This window comes from Cervus elaphus, chromosome 20 (assembly GCF_910594005.1).
Source record: "Cervus elaphus chromosome 20, mCerEla1.1, whole genome shotgun sequence".
In the NCBI taxonomy this organism is placed as follows: Eukaryota; Metazoa; Chordata; class Mammalia; order Artiodactyla; family Cervidae; genus Cervus; species Cervus elaphus.
Genome location: NC_057834.1, coordinates 40,159,313 through 40,179,837, shown reverse-complemented (window position 1 = coordinate 40,179,837; position 20,525 = coordinate 40,159,313). Strand labels below are relative to the sequence as shown.

Here is a 20,525-nt window from a genome sequence, read left to right as displayed (position 1 = left end):
TTGCACTCATCTCACATGCTAGCAAAGTAATGCTCAAAATTCTCCAAGTCAGGCTTCAGCAATACATGAACCGTGAACTTCCAGATGTTCAAGCTGGTTTTAGAAAAGCCAGAGGAACCAGAGATCAAATTGCCAACATCTGCTGGGTCATCAAAAAAACGAGAGTTCCAGAAAAACATCTATTTCTGCTTTATTGACTATGCCAAAGCCTTTGACTGTGTGGATCACAATAAAGTGTGGAAAATTCTTCAAGAGATGGGCATGCCAGACCACCTGACCTGCCTCTTGAGAAACCGTATGCAGGTCAGGAAGCAATAGTTAGAAATGGACATAGAACAGCAGACTGATTCCAAATAGGAAAAGGAGTATGTCAAGGCTGTATATTGTCACCCTGCTTATTTAACTTCTATGCCGAGTACATCATGAGAAACGCTGAGCTGGATGAAGCACAAGCTGGAATCAAGATTTCCGGGAGAAATATCAATAACCTCAGATATGCAGATGACACCACCCTTATGGCAGAAAGTGAAGAAGAACTAAAGAGCCTCTCGATGAAGGTGAAAGAGGAGAGTGAAAAAGTTGGCTTAAAGCTCAACATTCAGAAAACTAAGATCATGGCATCCGGTCCCATCACTTCATGGCAAATAGATGGGAAAACAGTGGAAACAGTGGCTGACTTTACTTTTCTGGCCTCCAAGATCACTGCAGATGGTGATTGCAGCCGTGAAATGAAAAGACCCTTACTCCTTGGAAGGAAAGTTATGACCAACTTAGACAGCATATTGAAAAGCAGAGACATTACTTTGTCAACAAAGGTCTATCTAGTCAAGGCTATGGTTTTTCCAGTGGTCATGTATGGATATGAATATGGACATGTATGGATCTTCCCTACCCAGAGAACGAACCTACATCTCTTGCGTCTCCTGCATTGCAGGCAAATTCTTTACTGCTAAGCCACTGACGAAGCAAATATATATAATATATATTATTAATATGTTAATTAGCTTGATTATGGTGGTTCTTTCACAATGCATTATGTATATCAAATCATCAACTTGCACACCTTAAATATATATCATTTTTGTCAAATATTCCTCAGTAATAAATTGTTTAACATTCTGCCTTCTAGAAGCTCACAGTCTGAAGGTAGAAACAGACCCCTACACAAATCTTCAAGGTAGTGTACTTAGAAAAGAACCACAAACTTGGTGCCAAACATGTATGCCTATCACCACCAGGACACAATCCCAGCTTTCACAAACATCCCAGCTTTCAACATCTTTCCGATTGTGGAGCCCAGTCATTGAAAGCGACACCTCGTGGCAGCCAGCAGTCACTGCATCAAAGGACTTGGGTTGAAAAAGAAGATTCACCCCCATTGGCCTTGAAGGACTCGAGGTTTTAGACAATTCAAGGATAGGTAAAGACCTCAAGATAATAATGTTAGATTTCTGGTTGGGTGGGGAGAGGAATTCAAACAATTACTTTTAGAACTAAATAAATATGGCCACTTTAGTACCCAAGATGATGAGTCTGATTACACTGGTTAAACATGAGGCTCCATTTGGGATTTGTGCCAGTTCTTATTATAAATGAATGTTAATCACTCAGTCGTGTCCAACTCTTTGCAACCCCATCAACTGTAGCCCACCAGTATCCTCTGTCCTTGGGATTCACCAGGCAAGAATACTGGACTGGGTAGCCATTCCCTTCTTCAGGGGCTCTTCCCAACCGAGGGATCAAACCAGGGTCTCCTGCATTACAGGCAGATTCTTTACTGTCTGAGCCACCAGGAAAGCCAAACTTTCTATTTTACAGGCCAATTTTATGTTTCTAATTACAGCAAACTGATATCATAGTCAATGACTTCACTGGTACCTGAAACATGGGATGGGCTGTGCCTGAAGGGAGATTACTAGATGGTTTGGAATCAGGGGGAATGTTTAAGATGAAAGAGAACAGAACTGTGATGGTGATAGGCAACTTAGTTTCTTTACTATATAGAAAATAAGAATAGTATCAGAGTATGGGGAGTAGGATTAAGAGGTTTCCAGAAACTGGCAAAGTAACTAAAAGTATAAAATAACTTTTAAAATGCCTCCTCTGTGCTGAGTACTGTCCCCATGGACTTTCCATGTGTCTCATCTTTATAACAGTTGCTGATCAGGAACTTAAGGAAAAACAGCGTAAAGGAATGTGCTCAATGTGACTCGGCTAGTAAATGCAGAAGCATGATTCAAACACAGCTCCACGTACAGCTCCATGGAGCCTATACTTTAAAAAAAAAAGCTTTATTGAGATATCATTGACATATCATTGACATATAAAAGTTGTATATATTTAAAGTATACAACTTGATAGTTTGATACACATATACTTTGCAAAATGATCACCAGAATCTAGCTAGTTCATACATCCATCACCTTACATAGTTACTATTGTGTATATGTGTTAAGACTTAAGATTTATCCTCTTGTAGTATACTTGTAGTAGACTACAAGTATACAGTACAGTATTGTTAACTATTATTACCATGTTGTACATTAACCACTATATTACCTTGCTTCTAAATAACAAGAGATCCAGCCAGGGGAAGAGTCCTGCCATTAGAGTGTAAATCTAATACAAAAGCAACTCAGATGGGAGCCAGTCTGATGTGTTCAAGGGACAGAAAGAAGAGCTGGAATGATGTAAAAGAAAAGCAGAGAGAGAGATGAGAGATAGGCACTGCTTTTAACCAGAAAGCAAGAGATGAGAAAAGGTCAGAAGAAGGGGGTACTTTGAAAATTTGGAGTTTATGCTAAATAGCATGGGAAACCACAGAAAGATATGCTGTGTTCATGAACTAGAAGACTATGCTATGTTAAAGCGCTCAGTTCCCCCAAAAGTGATCTATAGACTCAGGGCAATCCTATCAAAATTCTAGTCAGAATTTTTATAGACATTGGCAAGTTACTTTAAAAAAAAAAAATGCATGGGACCATTATATCTACTCCTGTGGGCAAGAATCCCTTAGAAGAAATGGAGTAGCCATCATGGTCAACAAAAGAGTCCAAAGTGCAATACTTGGATGAAGTCTCAAAAACAACAGAATGATCGCTGTTCATTTCCAAGGCAAACCATTCAATATCATGGTAATCCAAGTCTATGCCCCGACCAGTAATGCCAAAGAAGCTGAAGTTGAAAAGTACTATGAAGACCTACAAGACCTTCTAGAACTAACACCCAAAAATGATGTCCTTTTCATTATAGGGTACTGGAATGCAAAAGTAGGAAGTCAAGAGATACCTGTAGTAACAGGCAAATTTGGCCTTGGAGTACGGAATGAAGCAGGGCAAAGGCTAACAGAGTTCTGCCAAGAGAATGCACTGGTCATAACAAACATCCACTTCCAACAACACAAGAGAAGACTCTACGCATGGCATCATCAGATGGTCAACAATGAAATCAAATTGATTATATTCTTTGTAGCCAAAGATGGAGAAGCTCTATGCACTCAACAAAATCAAGACTGGGAGCTGACTGTGGCTCAGATCATGAACTCCATATGGCCAAATTCAGACTGAAATTGAAGAAAGTAGGAAAAAGCACTAGACCATTCAGGTATGACCTAAATCAAATTCCTAATGATTATACAGTAGAAGTGACAAATAGATTTAAGGGATTAGATCTGATAGAGTGTCCAATGAACTATGGACGGAAGTTCGTGACATTGTACAGGAGACAGGGATCAAGACCATCCCCAAGAAAAAGAAATGCAAAAAAGCAAAATGGCTGTCTGAAGAGGCCTTACAAATAGCCGAGAAAAGAAGAGAAGTGAAAAGTAAGGAGAAGAGGAAAGATATACCCATTTGAATGCAGAGTTCCAAAGAGTAGCAAGGAAGATAAGAAAGCCTTCCTCACTGATCAGTGCAAAGGAATAGAGGAAAACAATAGAATGAGAAATACTAGAGATCTCTTCAAGAAAATTAGAGATACCAAGGGAACATTTCATACAAAGATGGGCTTAATAATGATGGTATGGACCTAACAGAAGCAGAAGATATTAAGAAGAGGTGGCAAGAATACACAGAACTGTATAAAAAAGATCTTCACAATGGTGTGATCACTCATCTAGAGCCAGACATCTTGGGCCTTAGAGCCAGACATCCTGGGCCACCTGAGCCAGTCAAGTGGGCCTTTAGGAATCATCACTATAAACAAAGCTAGTGGAATTCCAGTTGAGCTATTTCAAATCCTAAAAGATGATGCTGTGAAAGTGCTGCATCAATATGTCAGCAAATTTGGAAAACTCAGCAGTGGCCACAGGACTGAAAAAGGTCAGTTTTCATTCCAATCCCAGAGAAAGGCAATGCCAAAGAATGCTCAAAATACCACATAATTGCACTCATCTCACATGCTAGCAAAGTAATGCTCAAAATTCTCCAAGTCAGGCTTCAGCAATACATGAACCATGAACTTCCAGATGTTCAAGCTGGTTTTAGAAAAGCCAGAGGAACCAGAGATCAAATTGCCAACATCTGCTGGATGTTTGGAGCAAGAGAGCTCCAAAAAAACATCTATTTCTGCTTTATTGACTATGCCAAAGCCTTTGACTGTGTGGATCACAATAAATTGTGGAAGATTCTTCAAGCGATGGGCATACCAGACCACCTTACCTGCCTCTTGAGAAACCTGTATGCAGGTCAGGAAGCAACAGTTAGAACTGGACATGGAACAACAGACTGGTTCCAAATAGGAAAAGGAGTATGTCAAGGCTGTATATTGTCACCCTGCTTATTTAACTTCTATGCAGAGTACATCATGAGAAACGCTGAGCTGGATGAAGCACAAGCTGGAATCAAGATTTCCGGGAGAAATATCAATAACCTCAGATATGCAGATGACACCACCCTTATGGCAGAAAGTGAAGAGGAATTAAATATCCTCTTGATGAAGGTGAAAGAGGAAAGTGAAAAAGCTGGTTTAAAACTCAACATTCAAAAAACGAAGGTCATGGTATCCAGTCCCATAACTTCATGGCAAATAGATGGAGAAACAGTGAAAACAGTGCAGACTTTATTTTTCTGGGCTCCAAAATCACTGTGGATGGTGACTGCAGCCAGGAAATAAAAAGATGCTTATCCCTTGGAAGAAAAGTTATGACCAACCTAGACAGCATATTAAAAAGTAGGGACATTACTTTGCCAACAAAGTTTCATCTAGTCGAGGCTATGGTTTTTCCAGTAGTCATGTATGGATGTGAGAGTTGGACTATAAAGAAAGCTGAATGCCGAAGAATTGATGCTTTTCAACTGTGGTATTGGAAAAGACTCTTGAGAGTCCCTTGAACTGCAAGGAGATCCAACCAGTCCATCTTAAAGGAGATCAGTCCTGAATGTTCACTGGAAGGACTGATGTTGAAGCTGAAACTCCAATACTTTGGCCACCTGATGCAAAGAGCTGACTCATTTGAAAAGACCCTGATGTTGGGAAAGATTGAAGGAGAGAGGAGAATGGGATAACAGAGGATGAGATGGTTGAATGGCATCACCCTCTCAATGTATGTGAGTTTGAGTAAACTCTGGGAGTTGGTGATGGACAGGGAGGCCTGGCGTGCTGCAGTCCATGGGATTGTGAAGAGTCAGACACGAATGAGCAACTGAACTGAACTGATGGAATTGAAAAAAGCTTAGAATAGCCAAAGTGTTAGTTGCTCAATTTGGTCCAACTCTATGCAAACCCATGGATTGTAGCCTGCCAGGCTTTTCTGTTCATGTTGATTCTCCAGGCAAGAATACTGGAGTGGGTTGCCATTCCTTTCTCCAGGGGATCTTCCCAACCCAGGGATCAAACCCGGGTCTCCTGCATTGCAGGCAGATTCTTTATTGTCTGAGCCACCAAGGAAGCCCCAAGAATAGCCAGAGCAATTAGGAAAAGGAGAGTTGGAGGATTTATAACACTAGATGTTAGTTAAGGTTTATTATAATAGCTGCCATTACTAAGACACTGTGAATCTGATTCAAGGATAGTCAAATAGACCGACAGAATAGTAAAAAAGCTGATAAACAGAAACCTCAATTAAGTAGAGTTGGGACACCAGCAGAGGGAGCCCTCAGACTGTGACAACGGCAGAGCCTAACATTAAGAAAGATTTCTTTCCTGTCGAGGATTTAACTATGGAAAAGGCCGATTCTCTTTTATTTTGTTACAGTTTCCCAACTTCTTTTTCTTCCCTGTAAAATCATCCTTCTTCAACTTGATGTCAGGAACTTGCCCATGACTCACTATGGTTGCAAACTGACCTGCAATTTGCTGCTGATCCCAAAGAAATACAGCTTTGCTGGAGAAATATCTGGTAGTCTATTTGTTTCAGGTCAACAGAACTAAATGGAGAACCGAGAAAAAGACGTATGTAATACAATATACTTGTTCTATGATAAAGGAAGCACAGCTGAGCCACAGGAAAAGGAAAGCATTTCAACACATTGGACTGGATCAGTTGGATACTCATGTGAAAAAAAAAAAGAAAAGAAACTTGACCTCACAAGTCAACAAAAATTCCAAGTGGACTGTAGGTCTAAAGGCGAAAAGTAAAGGAATAAAACTCTTGTAACATAGGGAAATATCAAGACCTTGGGGTAGGTAGGCAAAGATCCCTTAAACAAGACAAAAGGAACACCATTCCCACAGAGGTGCTGGGATGGCAAGTGGGGAGCAGGAGCAGCCAGGCAGGTGCTCAACCTGAGGGTTGTTCGGTGAACCCAGATTCTCTGAGGGTCCACCAGTGCCTCTAGCCCACCTCCCTCTCTGGGGGTCTCTGAGAGACAGAACCCCCCAGATCCAACCATACCCTACTCATAAAGATAACTAGATAGTCAAGAAAACGGTCTTTCTTCAGACTTTTCCTCTCTGACTCATTTGGGCTTCTTTTCCATGCATTTGTAGAAAAGGGTGACCAGGTCCCTGGTGGCCTCCTTGGACACGGCGCGACTCGCCTTTGCTGTTGACAGGCTGAGGCTGCAAAGCAGCGGCTTGGGTGTATATACCAAACTGAGGACCTGTAGGAAAGAAGAATGAGAGGTGAGGGCTGTGGAGGGCATAGAAACAGAGCTAAAAACTACAGACTTGCTTTTCCTTTGAGCCAGATGATCTGGTAGGAAGCTGCGTAAACAGGAGGGATGAGGGATGAAGTCTGAAGGCCTAGAACTGTGAGCCCAGGAGAAGACGGTGCCGGCCATGGAAGAGTTGGAGTAGGGGAACCAGGCTGAGCTGTGGGGTTGGGAGTTGTGAGTTCTGGGTGCAGGGTACAGAGGGCTGAGGAGAGGCCATAGAGATAAGAACAGCACCCCTTGGAGCCAGAACCTGCAAATGAGTACCCAGCTTCCCCTACTGCCACGGCAACTTGTCATCCTATCACCCCCTAACCCAGGGCACTTGAGTCTGCGGTGCTCAAGGGACAACCCAAGCTATGGTCAGAACAGAACCAGAATCCTGGGAGAGCTCACCACCCTGCTTGGAGGCTTATATCATGGGAAGAGTCACATCAAGAATGAAAGGGACAGGCTCAAGGGGCACACTAGGGGACCGACCCACCCATATAACAAAGTCACTGTAGGGCCCTGGTTTTAACAGAAAGCAAGTGGAGACAGAGGCACCTTCCTTACATTCCCACCCCTGTACGCAAGGCTCAAGATGGAAGAGAGAGAGAGAAAGAAGGAATGATCCCTTAGAGAGCAAAGTCTCCAGTTTCTGCAGAAGTGTTTGCAGCTAGCTTCTGTCGGTAGAAGGGCTAAAAAGAAAAGGACCTTGGCACAGAATTTTTCAATCAGTGTAGGAACAAGCACTTAAAGGACAAGACAGCTGTCCTTTGGGTGGGGGATTAAATCAAAAGGCAGACATAGTTATTTTAATTTATTTTTTATAGAAGGATAGTTGAATTGCAATGATGTGTTAATTAATGCTAGACAGCAAAGTGACTCGGTTATACATATATAAACATTCTTTTCCATATTCTTTTCCACTATAGTTTATCACAGGATATTAAATGTAATTCCCTTTGCTATACAGTAGGACCTTGTTACTTATCCATTTTATATATACCAGTTTATATCTGCTAATCCCAAACTCGCAAGTTATCTTTCCCCCACAGGAGCATCCCTCCCCCTTGGCAACCATAAGTCTATTATCTATGTCTGTGAGTCTGTTTCTCTTTCATAGATAGGTTTATTTGTAGAATATTTTAGGTTCCACAAAGAAGTAATATCATATGGTATTTGTTGCTCTCTTTCTGACTTGTCACTTAGTATGATAATCTCTAGTTGCATCTATGCTGCTTCAAATGGCATTATTTCATTCTTTTTCATGGCTGAGTAGTATTCCACTGTATATACATACCACAGCTTCTTTATCCATTCATCTATCAATGGACATTTAGGTTGTTTCCATGTCTTGGCTGTTGTGAATAGTGCTGCTACGACCATAGAAACGCATGTTCTTATGTTCATAGCAACACTGTTGAATTCTATATTTGAATTATAGTTTTATCTGGATATATGCACAGGAGTGGAATTGCTGGATCACATGGTAATTCTATTTTTACTTTTCTAAGGAACTTCTATGCTGTTTTCCACAGTGGTTGCACCAACATACATTCCCACTAGAGTGTAAGAGGGCTCCCTTCACGCCACACAATCTCCAGCATTTGTTATTTGTAAACTGTTTAATGATGACCATTCTGACCAGTGCAAGGCAGTATCTTGTAGTTTTGATCTTCATTTCTCTAGTAACTACCAATGTTGAGCATCTTTTCATGTGCCTATTGGCCATCTGTATTTCTTCTTTGAAGAAATGTCTCTTTAGGTCTGCTGCCCATTTTTCAATTGGTTTTGTTGTTGTTGATGATGTTAAGTTCCATGAGCTGTTTGTATATTTTAAAAATCAAGCCCTTGTTGGTCACGTCATTTACTAATATTTTCTCCCATTCTGCAGGTTGTCTTTTCATTTTATTTATGATTTACTTTGCTGTGAAAAAACTTGTAAGTTTGGTTCAAACCCACTTGTTTATTTTTGCTATTTCTATTCTTTTGGGAGGTTGATCTAAGAAAATATTGGTATGATTTATGTCAGAGAATATTTTTCGTATACTCTCTTCTAGGAGTTTTATGTTGTCATGTCTTATGTTTAAGTCTTTATGCCATTTTGAATTTATTTTATTTTTGCGTATGGTGTGAGAGTGTGTTCTAACTTCATTGATTTACATGTCTGTCCAACTTTCCCAACATGACTTGCTGAGGAGACGGTGTTTTTCTTTTCCCACTGTATATTCTTAACTCCTTTGTCAAAGACTACTTGACCATAGGTGTGTGGGTTTATTTCTAGGCTCCCCATTCTGTTCCATTGATCCACATGTCTGTTTTTGTGCCAATACTATGCTATTTTGATTACTGTAGCTTTATAGTATTGTCTGAAGTCTGAGATGATTACACCTCCTGCTTTAGTCTTTTTCTTCAGGTTTGGTTTGGCAATTCTTGGTCTTTCATAGGTCCATATGAATTTTAGGATTATTTTTTCTAGTTTTGTGGAAAATATCATGGGTAATTTGATAGGGATCACATTGAAACTGTAGATTGCTTTTAGTGCATGTGTGCATGCTAAGTCATTCAGTCGTGACTCTTTGTGATTCCATGGACTGTAGCCCATGAGGCTCCCCCATCCATGGGATTCTCCAGGGAAGAATACTGGAGTGGGTTGCCATTCCCTACTCCATTTCTTTGGGTAGTATGGCATTTTTAAATTTTTATTGGCGTATAAGTACTTTACAATGTTGTCTTAATTTTTGCTGTATAACAAAGTGAATCAATTAGGTGTATGTATACATGCCCTCTTTTTTCGGTTTCTTTCCCATTTAGGTCACCACAGAGTGCTGAGTACAGTTCCCTGTGCTGGACTGCAGGTCCTCATTGATTCCCTATTGTGTACATTTGCTCTTGTTGTTGTTCAGTCACTAAGTCATGTCTGATTCTTTGTGACCCCATGGATTGCAGCATGCCAGACTGTCCTACTCTATCCTCCAGATTTTGTCCAAATTCACTTCCACTGAGTCAGTAATTCTATCTAACCATCTCATCCTCTGCTGCCAACTTCTCCTTTTGTCTTCAATCTTTCCCAGCAACAGGATCTTTTCTAATGGGTCACATCTTCACATCAGTTAGAACAAAGTACTGGAGCTTCAGCTTCAGCAACAGTCCTTTCAATTAATATGCAAGGTTGATTTCCTTTAGGATTGATTGGTTTGATCTTCTTGCAGTCCAAAGGACTCTCAAGAGCACCACAGTTCAAAAGCATGAATTCTTTGGCAATCAGCCTTCTTTATGGTTCAACTCTCACATCCACATGACTACTGGAAAAACCATACCTTTGACTATACAGACCTTTGTCATCACAGTGATGTCTCTGCTTTTTAATATGCTGTCTAGGTTTGTCATAGCTTCCCTTACAAAGACCAAGCATCTTTTAATTTCATGGCTGCAGTCACCATCCACAGTGATTTTGTAGCCCAAGAAAATCAAATCTGCCACTGCTTCCATTTTTTCCCCTTCTATTTGCCATGAAGTGATGGGACTAGATGCCATGATCTTAGTTTTTCTAAGATCACTCTCCTCTTTCACCCTCATCAAGAGGCTTTTTTCATTTCTCTTCACTTTCTGCCCCTTCATGGTTCACAGCCTTGTCATAGCAAAGGGGCTTGCATGACTCAATGAAACTATGAGCCATACGAGGTAGGGCCACAAAAGATGGACGGATCATAGTAAAGAGCTCTGACATAAGCTCCAGTGGTCCACTGGAGGAGGAAATGGCAACTCACTCTAGTATGCTTGCCACAAGAACCTCGTGAACAGTATGAAAATGTAAAAAGAAATTATATTGGAAGATGAATCCCCCAGGTCAGAAGATGTCCAATATGCTACTGGGGAAGAGCAAGGGGAAATTACTAATAGCTCCAGAAAGAATGAAGGGGCTGGGTCAAAGCAGAAACACTCAGTTGTGGATGTGTCTTGGGGTGAAAGTAATCCGATGCTATAAAGAACTATATTGCATAGGAACTTGGAAGTTTAGGTCCATGAATCAGGGTAACTTGGACGTGGTCAAGCAGAAGATGGCAAGATTGAATATTGACATTTTAGGAATCAGTGAACTGAAATGAATGGAAACGGGCAAGTTTAATTCAGATGACTATTATATCTACTACTATGGGCAAGAATCCCTTAGAAGAAATGGAGTAGCCCTCGTAGTCAACAAGAGTTCAAAATGCAGTATTGGGTGCAACCTCAAAAACAACAAAATGATCTCAGTTCCTTTCCAAGGCAAACCATTCAACTTCACAGTAATCCAAGTCTATGCCCCAACTACTGATGCCTAAGACGCTGAAGCTGACCAGTTCTGTGAAGACCTACAACACCTTCGAGAACTTACAATAAAAAAAAAAAAAAAGATGTCTTTTTCATCATAGGGAATTGGAATGCAAAAGTAGGAAGTTAAGAGATACCCAGAATAATAGGCAAGTTTGACCTTGGAGTAAAAAAATGAAGCAGGACAAAGGCTAACAAAGTTTTATCATAAGAACGTGCTGGTCATAGCAAACACCCTCTTCCAACAACACAAGAGATGACTACACATGAACATCACCAGATAGTCAATACCAAAGTTATACTGATTATGTTCTTTGCAGCCAAAGATGGAGAAGCTCTATACAGTCAGCAAAAACAAGACCTGGAGGTGACTATGTCTCAGATCATCAGCTCCTTATTGCAAAATTCAGGCTTAAATTGAAGAAAGTAGGAAAAATCACTAGACAATTCAGGTATGACCTAAATCAAATCCTTTATGATTATACAGTGAATGTAACAAATAGATTCAAGGGATTCGATCTGGTAGACAGAGTGCCTGAAGAACTATGGACAGAAGTTAGTAACATTGTACAGGAGGCAGTGACCAAAACCATCCTAAAGAAAAAGAAATGCAAGAAGGCAAAGTGGTTGTCTGAGGAGGCTTTACAAATAGCTGAGGAAAGAAGAGAAGTGAAAGGCAAAGGAAAAAGGGAAAGGTATACCCAACTGAATGCAGAGTTCTAGAGAACAGCAAGGAGAGATAAGAAGGTCTTCTTCAATGAACAATGCAAAGAAATAGAGGAAAACAAAAGGATGAGAAAGATTAGAGATCTCTTCTAGAAAATCAGAGGGAAAATATAAAGCGAACATTTCATGCAAGGATGGGCATGATAAAGAACAGAAATAGTAAGGACCTAACAGAAGCAGAAGAGATTAAGAAGAGGTGGCAAAAATATATGGAAGAACTATATCAAAAAAGATCTTAACGACCCTGATAACCACAATGGTGTGGTCACTCATCTAGAGCCAGATATCCTGGAATGTGAAGCCAAGTGAGTCTTAGGAAGCATTATTACTAACAAAGCTAGTGGAAGTGATGAAATTCCAGCTGAGCTGTTTCAAATCCTAAAAGATGATGCTATGCAACTGCTGCACTCATCTGTCAGGAAATTTAGAAAACTCAGCAGTGGCCACAGGACTGGAAAAGATCAGTTTTCGTCCCAGCCCAAAGAAAGGCAATGCCAAAGAATGGTCAAATTACTGCACAATTTCACCCACTTCACATGATAGCAAGGCTATGCTGAAAATCCTTCAAGCTAGGCTTCAGAAGTACATAAACTGAGAACTTCCAGATGTACAAGCTGGGTTTAGATAAGGTAGAAGAACCAGACATCAAATGGCCAGCATTCATTGGATCATAGTGAAAGCAAGGGAACTCCATGAAAACATCCACTTCATTGACTAGGCTGAAGTCTATGACTGTGTGGATCACAACAAACTGTGGGAAATTCTTAAAGAGATGGGAATATCAGACCACCTTACCTGTCTCCTGAGAAACCTGTATGTGGGTAAAGAAGCAACAGTTAGAATCGGACATGGAACAACTGACAGGTTCAAAATTGGCCAAGGAGTAAGTCAAGGCTGTTTATTGTCACTCAGCTAATTAACTTCTATGCAGAATACTTTGTGGGCTTCCCTAGTAGCTCAGCTGGTAAAGAATCCACCTGCAATGCAGGAGACCCTGGTTCAATTCCTGGGTCTGGAAGATACCCTGGAGAAGAGATAGGCTACCCACTCCAGTATTCTTGGGCTTCCCCGGTGGCTCAGACGGTAAAGAATATGCCTGCAGTGTAGGAAACCTAGGTTCGATCTCAGGGTTGAAGATCCCCTGGAGGAAGGCATGGCAAACTACTCCAGTGTTCTTGCCTCGAGAATCCCCATGGACAGAGGAGCCTGGCAGGCTACAGTCAATGGGGTCACAAAGAGTCAGACACAACTGAGTGACTAAGCACAGCACAGAGTACATTATGCAAAATGCCAGGCTGGATGAATCACAGGCTGGAATCGAGATTGCCAGGAAAATACCAACAACCTCAGAAATGCAGATGATACCACTCTAATGGCAGAAAGTGAAGAGGAACTAAAGAACCTCTTGATGAGGGTGAAAGAGGAGAGTGAAAAGCTGGCTTGAAACTCAACATTTTACACATAGTAGTGTATATATGTTAATCCCAATTTCCCAATATATTTCACCTCCCCTCCTTACCACTTTGATATCCATAAGTTTGTTTTCTACATCTGTCTCTCTATTTCTGCTTTGTGAATAGTTTGTCTATACCGTTTTTCTAGATTCCATATATGTGATATTATTATATGATATTTGTTTTTCTGTTTCTGACTTACTTCACTCTGTATAATAGGCTCTAGGTCTATCCGTGTCTCTGCAAATGGCACCAATTCATTCCTTTAAATGGGTGAGTAGTATTCTATTATACATACCAAATCTTCTTTACCCACTCCTCTGTTGATGGACATTTAGATTGCTTCCAGTCCTAACTGTTGTAAATCATGCTGCAATGAACATTGTGGTGCATGTATCCTTTTGTTTTTGTTTTTTGTTTGTTTGTTTGTTTTTCTTTGTGTACACATTTAGTTTTATTGTAACAAAGCAACTTGTACACTTTTAACGTTTAAAACTGAGCATCATCTTTCCTTTCCAGTGAAACAAAAAGAAAAATTTAAAAATAAACAGGAACAAAATTACAATAGAGAATGTCAATTGCAAATAAGATCCTACAGGTTCTGCTGATTCTCCCATCGAGTGGTAGGGCTCAAGTCATCATTAGGAGAGAATTTTATTTTAAAAGTGTCATCTTAAACTGCAAGGATGTCCGTTAAACATCACAATTAAACATGCCAAAGGAGAAGCCATGTTGTCAAAATGTCCACTTAACCCACCCAACATCTCAAACCCACCCTTTGCTGACCTTCTATAACCCCATTTTTTAAAGTTTTTTTTTTCTTTTTTTAAACAAGAGAAAGTAGACAGATACATGTTGGTAAATGCTAACTGTCCATATTCACATAGAGACACAGTGTAATCTCTGAGCCCAATATACAGAGAAAGGAGGAAAAAAGCTAGAATTCTATGCACTACTACACAGGGGCCTAGCACCCTCCAGCTTCCAGCAGAGCTAAGGGAGCAGAAGGTTTTTCTTTTTTTCCCACAGAGCATGGTGGTGTTGATTCCATAGTTTTTGTTGAGACAGGAAGGGATAAAAATGAATTTGAAACAGAAAGGGGTAGAGATTCTTTTTCCACTGAATTCTGCTCAAGATATTTCCCCCCTCCCCAAATAAGTTGTGAACCATGGTATAAAGGAGAAAAGAGACCTCAAAAACAGGGCGACTGAGCACAAGAGGAGGAAAAAAAAAAGAAGACTGCAACTTGCTCCCAGGGACTGGAGAAAATTTAAAAAGGTTGGAATCCATCAGTGTTCCATTAGTCATCTTCTCCTTCATCTTCTTCTCCTTCCTCCCCCTCATCATCATCTTAATCTTCTTCACCTTCATCCTCATCCCCTTCTTCATCAATATCTTCCAATCCTTCCTCTTCTTCATCATCGTCGTCATCCTCTTCTCCTTCCCCTTTCTCGTCATCCATGTCAGGAACCAAGTAGTACTGTAACGGATTTGGCCAAATATCATCTTTGATGACCTCTCCTAATTCATCTGCACCTGCATCAGAATGATCAGTAAACCAGGTGAAGAAACTTTCTGGTTCCTCATGCTGTCTCTTCCTGCTGGCTTTATTCTGTGTTTGACTTGATCATTTCATCAAATCCTTTCCAGATTTCCATTTGATTTCAGTGGACTTTGAAGATGGGTCACCACTCTCATTCAGATGAAATTCTTTGGAGAGAATTTTATTTTCGAAGTAAGGGTTTTCATCAAAATAAAAATCTATTCTGTAACCTGATTTAATGTCTTCAAATTCTGTCTCTTCAACTCTTGTCAAATAATGCAGCGCCTCTTCATCCTCCTCCCCAAGCAGTGCAGACACTTGTAGATGGTTAACAAATGTTACCCAAAAATTGAGGATTTTGGCGATCAATTCTGACCTCTTCTGAAAAAATGGTTGGCAGAGTTTGTTATATTTCTGTTCTACTTTCAAAATCTCCTCACTGGCTTGTTCATTAAGTCTGTCTATTTCATTCTGTACTTCATCAATATATTCAATTGCTTCTTGCTGTTCTTTTTCTTCCTTCGGCAAATTTGAAGAAGCAGATGCCTCGTCTGGCCTGGAGGCAGGAGTAGGCCTGGCTTTCTTCAGGTTCTTCGCTTGGGGTGGAAGAGAAGACTGGTGTTTGGGGGCCACGCTGGGGAAAAAAAGCCAAGAACCCTCCCAGGAGAAGAAAGAGGAACTGCAAGCTCAGAGAACTCGCGTGTATCCTTTTGAATTATTACTTTCTCCAGGTATATGCCCAGGAGTGGGATTGCTGAGTCATACGATCATTCATTTTTAGTTTTTTGAGGCACCTCCATATTGTTCTCCAGAGTGGCTGTACCAATTTACAGTCCCACCAACAGTACAGGAGGGTTCCCTTTTCTCCACATCCTCTCCAGGATTTGTTGTTTGTAGATTTTTTTATGGCAGCCATTCTGACCAGTGTAAGGTGATACCTCTTTGTAGTTTTGATTTGCGTCTCACTGTTAGTAATGTTGAGCATCTTCTCATGTGTTTGTTGGCTGTCTTTATGTCTTCTTCAAAGAAATGTCTATTTAGATCTTTCACCCATTTTTTTCCATTAAGTTGTTTGTTTTTTTGATATTGAGATACATGAGTTGTTTGTATATTTTGGAGATTAATCCCTCATCAGTTGCTTCATTTGTAAATATTTTCTCCCATCCTGAGGGTTGTCTTTCACTTGTTTATGGTTTCCCTTGCTGTGCAAAAGCTTTTAAGGCCATTTTAACAATATTAATTCTTTCAATCCAAGAGCATGGGATATAATTCCATTTCTTTGAGTCACCTTCAGTTTCCTTTATTAATGTTTTATAGTTCTCAGCATTTAAGTCTCACTTCCTTGGTGAGGTTTAGTCCTAAGTATTTTATTTTCAGTGTTGCAATTTTTAAAGGTTTTTTTTCTTTTTTTTTTTTTTTTTTGCATTTCTTTTCTGATATTTCATTATTGGTGTTAAGAAATGCAACCAATTAGACAGAACCAATCAGCTTTTACTCTATCCAATGCCACCCCAGCCCTGTCCCCCAGAGTGAATAATTCAGAAGTCTGTGTTCATTAGAGCTGAGAGATAATAGAAAGTATACATTGGTCTCTGCCCCCTGTTTCTGGCACAGAGCTCCTGAAACCCTTGCATTAGAAACATCTTTTGTTCTAATACTTTGACCCTGACTCCTGACACAGGGCTCTTGAAACCCTTGTACTTTCCTGGGTGATAAGAGTGTGTTTTGCTTTAAAGAAGTGACTCTGGGTGGGCTGCTGATTGAGGGTTGGTCATCAAAACGACCAAGCCATGATTAGAAGCTTGAAATTTTCCATTCTTCCCTCATTCTCTTAAGAAGAGAGAAGTACTGAAAATGGAGTTAATGATCCATCATCCCAAGTGATGAAGATTCCATAAAATCCCCAAAGTAAAGGGTTCAGAGGGCTTCCAGGAGGTACAGGAGTGGGGCATACCCAGAGAGGGCATGGAAGTTCCACTGTTCTGCTTCTATCCCCAAAACATGATTTCATGCAAAGCTCGGGGGTAGGCATCGGTAAAAGACTCAGTTCAGTTCAGTCGCTCAGTCGTGTCTGACTCTTTGCGACCCCGTGAATCGCAGCTCGCCAGGCCTCCCTGTCCATCACCAACTCCCAGAGTTCACTCAAACTCATGTACATTGAGTCAGTGATGCCATCCAACCATCTCATCCTCTGTCGTCCCCTTCTCCTCCTGCCCTCAATCTTTCCCAACTTCAGGGTCTTTTCACATGAGTCAGCTCTTCGCATCAGATAGCCAAAATATTGGAGTTTCAGCCTCAACATCCATCCTTCCAATGAACACCCAGGACCGATTTCCTTTAGGATGGACTGGTTGGATCTCCTTGCAGCCCAAGGGACTCTCAAGAGTCTTCTCCAACACCACAGTTCAAAAGCATCAATTCTTCTGCGCTCAGCTTTCTTTATAGTCCAACTCTCACATCCATACATGACTACTGGAAAAACTATAGGCTTGACTAGATGGACCTCTGTTGGCAAAGTAACGTCTCTGCTTTTTAATATGCTATCTAGGTTGGTCATAACTTTTCTTCCAAGGGATAAGCATCTTTTAATTTCATGGCTGCAGTCACCATCTGCAGTGATTTTGGAGCCCAAAAAAATAAAGTCTGCCACTGTTTCCACTGTTTCCCCATCTATTTGCTATGAAGTGATGGGACTGGATGCCACAATCTTAGTTTTCTGAATGTTGAGCTTTAAGCCAACTTTTTAACTCTCCTCTTTCACTTTCTCAAGAGGCACTTTAGTTCTTCTTCACTTTCTGCCATAAGGGTGGTGTCATCTGCATATATGAGGTTATTGATATTTCTCCCAGCAATCTTGATTCCAGCTTGTGCTTCATCCAGCCCAGGGTTTCTCATAATGTACTCTGCATATAAGTTACATAAGCAGGGTGACAATATACAGCCTTGACGCACTCCTTTTCCCATTTGGAACCAGTCTGTTGTTCCATGTTCAGTACTAACTATTGCTTTCTGGCCTGCATACAGGTTTCTCAAGAGGCAGATCAGGTGGTCTGGTATTTCCATCTCTTGAAGAATTTTCCACACATTATTGTGATCCACACAGTCAAAGGCTTTGGCATAGTCAGTAAAGCAGAAATAGATGTTTTTCTGGAACTCTCTTGCTTTTTTGATGATCCAGCAAATGTTGGCAATTTGACCTCTGGTTCCTCTGCCTTTTCTAAAACCAGCTTGAACATCTGGAAGTTCACGGTTCACGTATTGCTGAAGCCTGGCTTGGAGAATTTTGAGCATTACTTTGCTAGCATGTGAGATGAGTGCAATTGTGTGGTAGTTTGAGCATTGTTTGGCATTGCCTTTCTTTGGGAATGGAATGAAAACTGACCTTTTCCAGTCCCGTGGGCCACTGCTGAGTTTTTCAAATTTGCTGACATATTGATGCAGCACTTTCACAGCATCATCTTTTAGGATTTGAAATAACTCAACTGAAATTCCATCACCTCCACTAGCTTTGTTCATAGTGATACTTCCTAAGGCCCACTTGACTTCACATTCCAGGTTGTCTGGCTCTAGGTGAGTGATCACACCATTGTAATTATCTGGGTGGTGAAGATCTTTTTTGTACAGTTCTTCTGTGTATTCTTGCCACCTCTTCTTAATATCTTCGGCTTCTGTTAGGTCCATGAAGAGATTAGAGTATAAATAAATAAGAAGAATATAAATTAGAGTATAGATAAATTCAGAAGCTTTCACTACCAGAAGACACAGCTGCAAAAATTAAAATTTGCTGATTGGTGCTCACATGGAAACCAGCAAAGACATCCCAGCAACCCTGGAGAAACCTCATGTGACAACTGTATGTGACAAGTCCTCAGTAGCACCACCAAGCAGAAGCTAAAGAAATAGAAAATCAAATTTCCCCACTCAGGGCAGGAATCTCCCACTGGGTCTATGATTGGCACCACCAGAATAGGAACAGTGCTGTCTGTAGATGAGAATCTCAGGGAGCCTTCTGGGAATGGACCCCACCACTTCCTTCCACTCTCCAGCTTCAGCCTAGATGCACCAACCTTACCCTGATGAGACTGGGAAGGAGATCAGGAATGATCTCAAATTTGAGTGGATTCTCCACAATGTCCCAAATTTGAGCAGAAGTAACCCTAGGGTCACCTCTCAAAACTCTCTGCATAGGTAATCTAAGAGAAAGCTAATTCCTTTGGTTCTCAGGGTCACAGAATTAATAACAGTAAATCCCCCCTACATACCCATTCCAGTCAAGATCTGGAGAGCTTTTCAGGAGAGGAGCACAGGCTCTGGGCTGCATTAAAGTCTCCATTCTCCAGGGCGATAACTGAGAAGGAGCATTGTGCCCTGAACCCTCCAGTGAGTGCCCCACCCACACTCCCTCCTTTCTTGCCCCTCCCCTAACTGCTGCTGGAAGCCCAGGTCAATGCTCAGCACAGCCCTAATGACCACAGACAGAGCAAGGGCCTATCTCTGATCACCATCTCACTGCCACCTCCCCAAAGTGTGTCGGCTGCTGGCAATGCTCCAAGGCTATTCAAAGGATGCCCCCAACCAAGCCGTCCCTGATGCCCCCACCTGACAAGTGATTTCTCCCACTCTCAGAATTCCAACAGTCTTCCCCTGAAGCATTCTGACGATACCTCACTTGCCGGTTCAACCAGTGTCCATGGAGTTCTCACCTAGCTCTGGGCATTGGGGCCAATGAGAGTGAGATGTGGACCAGACCTCAGCAAGTGCAGCCAGGGAACAGTGTGATAAACCAATCAACATGCACAAGGACATGGGGATCATGACTCTGCCTGGAGGCCTCCCGTGGGAAGTACCACTGAACTGCAGGAGGTCTGGGGCCTCTGAGGTCTGGGGCCAGGGCCTTCCACCCTCTCCCCGCTCCCACCACCACCGCACTCTATATCCGCAGCACAGGGTAGACTGGGTTACTCGCGTGCCCCCAGGAGATGGAGCAACACTCAAGTACCATCCACACCTGCAATATCTTTCTCTCTCTGCTCCCCCTAAAAGCACATCCAGAACAGAGTCTGCACTCAAAATATAAATAATACATAAGTATAAATAAACAAATAGACAAACAAGAAACATAACAAGCTGTTTTTTGTTTTCTTCTGCCACCAAAGTGGGATCTTTTAGGAAGCCCGGACTGTGCTGCCTCCATGGAGAAACCCCCAAGAGGTCCCAGACATTGACCACCCATTTGGGGTCTCCATTCCCTGCTATGACCTCTCCTACTTGGTGGGAAGCTACTTGGGTGAATGAGATGGGTCCAAAAACAGCAGACCAGCTCAACAGAGGCCCAAAGGAGCCTGAGGACTACTCACCAGATGAACCAGGACACTCTTGTGTCATATGAGGAAATTCAAGAAGAGGGAACAG

At 41.4% G+C, this 20,525-nt stretch overlaps 1 pseudogene across 1 annotated transcript; it reads right to left on the bottom strand.

Annotated features, from left to right (window-relative positions):
* Positions 1–14,005: 14,005 nt before the first annotated feature.
* Positions 14,006–19,766, bottom strand: LOC122676475 (annotated as a pseudogene). The gene is made up of 2 exons (XR_006335593.1): positions 19,713–19,766; positions 14,006–15,770 (listed from the first exon to the last, which is right to left on the bottom strand). The product of XR_006335593.1 is annotated as a protein SET-like (transcript).
* Positions 19,767–20,525: the final 759 nt, after the last annotated feature.